This window comes from Triturus cristatus, chromosome 8, assembly GCF_964204655.1.
Source record: "Triturus cristatus chromosome 8, aTriCri1.1, whole genome shotgun sequence".
In the NCBI taxonomy this organism is placed as follows: domain Eukaryota; kingdom Metazoa; phylum Chordata; class Amphibia; order Caudata; family Salamandridae; genus Triturus; species Triturus cristatus.
Window position 1 is genome coordinate 240,856,660 of NC_140591.1, and position 5,642 is coordinate 240,862,301.

Here is a 5,642-nt window from a genome sequence, read left to right on the forward strand (position 1 = left end):
CCCGACAAAACCAGTGTCAACAGTCCGACTATGAAAGCACCCATGACTTCGCATAGGACCGCCAGGGGCAAGGGAGGGATCCAGTCGAACTCTGTGTTGACCAGCAAGGTCCTTACGTCACTGCTAAGGTCTTGGGCACAAAATCTCCATTCCTGGTAGATACTGGGGCGACACGTAGTGCGTTATCTAAACGACTGATTCCTAGGGCACCCTTGCCTGGCTCACACGTAACCTCAATAGGCTTCGATGGAACGCCCTCCACTAACCCCTTATCAGCACCAATCTCCTTTGACTTAGAAGATAACGCCACTGACACGACCTTTTTGCTCTCCTCCAACACCCCCGATGCTATTATGGGACTTGATTTGCTAAAACATTTCCGAGCCACCATCAGATGTTCCCCAGACGGAGTTCGAGTCATCCTGCACGATAACCCAGATCTGTTCAGACCTTGTCACACACGACGTATGCTCTCTATAACCGATGCTGACCTGTCTCTACTCGACACGTTACCTTCACATCTATGGGCTAAAACCGACTCAGATGTAGGGCGCTTGGTGATCGACCCAGTACACATGACCGTCCGACCGGACGCAGTGCTCCCAAAGCTCCTGCAGTATCGGATATCGCCCGAAGGCGAGAAGGCATTGGTGGAAATCATCGAGTCCCTGGTCGAGGCAGGAGTGGTAGAAGAAGTAGTCAGTAATGTTTGCAACAGCCCTATCTTACCCATTGTTAAGAAGCAAGGCGAGGGAGATGAGAAAGCATACCGCTTTATTGTTGACTTACGAGAAGTTAACAAAGTAGTCATACCTCAGTACCCCGTGGTCTCAGACATCACCACCATCCTCACCCTGATTCCGTCCACTGCCACCACCTTTACTGTTATTGATCTCAAGAACGCATTCTTTTCCATCCCCATCCACCCAGACAGCCGCTACCTGTTCGGCTTCACTTTAAAAGCCCGTTCGTACAGATTCTGTAGGGCACCCCAAGGTTACACTGAGAGTCCCAGTATTTATAGCCAAGCCCTCAAGAGACAACTAGATGCAGTCCAGCTGCCTGATGGAGTGGTGTTAATACAGTACGTCGATGACATTCTTTTGGCGGCCGACACCACTCCACTTGCCGTCGCAGCCACCATTCACCTCCTCCGCTTCCTCGCGGAGAACGGTCACAAGGTCTCCAGAAAGAAATTGCAATTCTGCCAGCCCCAAGTAACGTATCTAGGCCACCTACTATCCAAAGACGGGAGGAAACTTACCCCTGACCGAATTCAGACCATCCTAGAAACCCCTGTTCCCAAAACTCAGAAGCAAGTGCGGTCCCTAGTAGGCCTCACCTCCTTTTGTCGACAATGGTTGCCAAACTTCAGTCTTATCGTAAAACCTCTGCTTTCCCTGCTGGCTAAAGATGTCCCCTTCCCCCTCCCCTGGACACCCGAATGTCAATCCTCCTTCAAAGAATTACGAGACGCCCTCTGTTCGGCCCCAGTCCTAGGAACCCCAGACTACACTAAACCTTTCTCCCTCTACACCCACGAAAGGGAGGGATGTGCGTTGTCTGTCCTAACCCAGTCCATAGGCCCTAAACAACGCCCTTGTGCCTACTTCTCTGCCACTCTTGACCCTGTAGCCAGAGCTTTGCCCGCCTGCCTTCGAGCAGTAGCCGCCGCTGCTGTCTCTATCCGGCAAAGTGAGGGAATCGTGCTCTAGAACCCCCTCACAGTATTGGTACCCCATGCGGTTGACACCCTCCTGAACCAAACCAAGACTCAGCACCTGACTAGCGCACGACTGACTGGTTACGAACTGACTCTGCTTGCACCCCACATCACATTGAAACGATGCACCACTCTGAATCCAGCTACTCTACTACCTCTCCCTGACGCTGACCCCAATGCGTCCCCTATGCATGACTGCATGACCCTCACCGACGAACAGACCAAGAGTAGGGTTGACCTCCGGGATACTGCCTTCCCAGACCCTGACGGAGAACTGTGGGTGGATGGCTCATGCATCAAGCTCCCCGATGGCACCACCTCAGCTGCCTATGCAGTCACCACAGCCCGAACAGTTGTTGAGACAGCCCGCATCACACAGCGATCCGCACAGGCGGCGGAACTAATTGCTCTCACACGAGCCTGCATCCTGGCAGCAGGGACAACCGCAAACATTTACACAGACAGTCAGTACGCCTTCGGGGTAGTTCACCACTTTGGGCTCTTATGGAAAGAGAGGGGATTCTTGACTTCCCATGGCACACCCATCCTGCATGGAGATCTAGTCTCTGCCCTGACCGAAGCAGTCCTCCTCCCCACACGGCTGGCTGTGATCAAATGCCAGGCACACAAGAAGGTGACAGACATTGTAGGGCAGGGAAATGCACTAGCTGACATTACTGCCCGAACCACAGCCGAGAACAGGTCCACGACCCATATGTACGTGACCAGGTCACAAACTGAGAAATGGAAGGATGCTAGGGAAACGATCAGGGATATCCAACTAGCCAGCACGCCACACGAATTAACTGAATGGGCACGGGTGGGATTAAAGGACGATGACGGTTGCTGGCGAACTAAAGATTCGAACAAATGGTTGCTGCCCGATTCATACTTGATCCCCATGCTGACCATGGCACACTCCCCCGCACACATAGGGTCTGCCCCCATGGTCGAACTCATCTCCAAAGTCTGGCACAACGACAAAATCCCAGACTCAGCCAAACGTCTAGTCCAACAATGCCTGGTATGCCTCCAACACAACCCAGGGAAAGGAACTGCTGTACCCCGGGGAGGGTTTGGGGTCCCTAATCACCCCTTTGAAGTCCTACAAATGGACTATGTCCAGTTAGAAAGGTGCCAAGGTTTGAAGTACGTACTTGTCGTAGTGTGTGCCTTCAGCAAGTGGGTGGAAGCCTACCCAACCCACGACAACACCGCTATGACTACCGCAAAAGTACTACTGAAAGAATTCTTCCCCCGATACGGCCTTTGTCGAATTTTGTGGAGCGACAATGGCCCCCACTTTGTAGCCGAGGTCATCCAACTCATCTTAAAGGGGCTGGGTGTAAAACAGAAGTTCCATGCAGTTTTCCATCCCCAGTCTGCAGGCTTGGTTGAGCGACATAATGCTACATTGAAGCTTAAGATAGCAAAAATAGTCGCCACTACAGGACTGAAATGGCCAGACGCCCTCCCGCTAGCATTACTATCAATGCGTTCCACCCCCACTAAACACCACTTAACCCCCTACGAGGTCGTTTTCGGGCGGCCCATGAACCTTTGGGCTGCACCAAAGCCAACATCCATCCACGACGTCCCGGACGTCCTCATGTCTGACTATTTGTATAACCTAACTAAAACGTTGTCTGTTATCCATCAGCAGGTGCTGCACGCCATTCCCGATGTTTCCAGGGGCCCCGGTCACGACATCCAACCCGGCGACTTCGTCTTAGTGCGTAACTTCCAGCGCACCAAGAATCTGGAGCCCCGGTGGACGGGCCCCCTGCAAGTCCTGATCACCACCCGAACAGCTCTTCGAGTGGAGGGGAAGCGCAATTGGCTGCATGCACACCACTGCAAGAAGATATCACCGACCCTGACAACCACGGACAACATCACCGCCCAAGAAGAACTTCTGGACAAAGACCGACCATCCCTGAGCCACTGCTCGGATACAGAGACACTTGAGTTAGTGAAATATCCCGATCCCACCGTGCCATCCAAGGAAGGGTATAACTTGCGACGAAAGGAGAGAACTTCGGCTAAGCAGACCACAAACTAAGCGAAAATCTCAGAACGGTAGCCTAGTCACCTCAAAGGCCACCAGGAGAGAAACTAAACAAAGTCTGTGGTTCTGCCCGCTACCGAGTCTCTTGAAGGTGATGGAAGCGCCCGACATGAAGATGATGGAAGCACCCGGACGTCCGAAGACCCACTACAAAAACCCAAAGACTGACAGAATGCACAGCTCAAAGACTATTGCACTTTTCATTACCCTTCTCTTTTGCCTTCTCCTCGTGGTCACCTTCTGGATCATGGAGGAGAGCACACCCGCTCATAAGACATTGCTGACCACCGTTCAAACTACCACCATGAAAGAACACCATCTGATCTCACTTTCACCCCAACTCCGAGAAAGGCGTAAGGAGTTCTGGAATAACTCCTTTGTGCAGTTGCTCCACCAACACAATCTTGCCGCCAACGCCACTAATTGCTGGATCTGTGGATTACTACCACATGCCACTGGACACTCTATCCCCTTCATCCCTTCACCTTTTTCTGTCCATGGTTCCTGCCTCGCCTGGCTAATCCTCCTGCAGGAAAGCTATAAGGATAATGCCACTTCCGGCAAAACTGTGTCACACTTCTACCACGGGTTCTGGCTGAACAAAACTGGAAAAACTTCTGCCCCCTTCTGCCCTCTGAGATCGAACACTTCTTTTCACATGGACATCCCTGCCAAAGAACGAGTTGAAATGCAAGTGTTCAACAACCCGGCCAGACCCACCTTCTCTTATCTCCGGAAACGAACGGCCGCCACCCTGACAGTGGCCCTATCCGTCATCAACATCACTGGATTTGTGTGCCTCGAAGGCCTGGGGGCGCAGCTGGTAGGCCACAGCTCCTGCCTCATCACCCGGACATTGGACTCAGTTGATCCACCCTCCTTTGTTGCCTCCTCGAATATGTACTTCGTCTGTGGTACTAAGGCCTACACCTGGCTTCCGAAAGGTTGGGGAGGCACCTGCTACATCGCCTTTGTCCTTCCTCCGACATATGTGGCTCCAGCAAACCATCACCGACAGAAACGTGCCAAAGACATTGTGCAAGCCGACTCCACCGGAGCACAGTTCCTGGATGCAGTAAAGGGACTTGTTCCACTCTGGGGTCCAATGGCAAACAGCCGTGCCATCCGCCACTTAACTCAGGCAGTCGAGACGGCGATGAACATTACTGCTGGCATCCTCGCCAACAACACCGCCGAGCTTCAGGCCGTCCGCCTGGTGGCTCTTCAGAACCGCCTCGTTCTAGATGTGGTTCTGGCTGATCGTGGAGGAGCATGCCGCATCATTGGGTCCAGCTGTTGTACCTACGTACCGGATAATTCACCCTCAGTCTACAAAGCAATTGAACACCTCCACAGACTTTCCGCAGAGGTTCATCAGGAGCAAGAAGGATGGTCCCTTGGAAGTTGGTTTTGGGACACTATTAAAAGTTGGGGATGGAGGCTGTTTTCATTTATCCTAATACCGATTGTGATACTATGTGGATGTTGCTTGGGGATTCAGTGTCTGCCACCTTTATGCTCGCTTTTTATGAACTGCATCTGCCCTAAGACTTTGAACTTTGAAGCAGAGCGAATGAAAGCTTTGCATGAGGTGGAAGTTCGTAATATTATGGGGATAGATCCGAACTAGACAAGCTGGCGAGATATGTTAAAAGGGAGGACTGTGGAAATTTAGCTTGTAACTGAACATTATCTGCGCCATCTTGCCTCTCCCCAGCACCACGCACAGCGAACGCACGGCCGCCATTTTAGGCACCCCACTCTCTCCCCGCTCATTTTCGATCGCCAGTGTGTTCCCCTGGCGCTGCGAACATCCCCCGCGCGCCGGCCACCCCCGCTCTCTCATACACG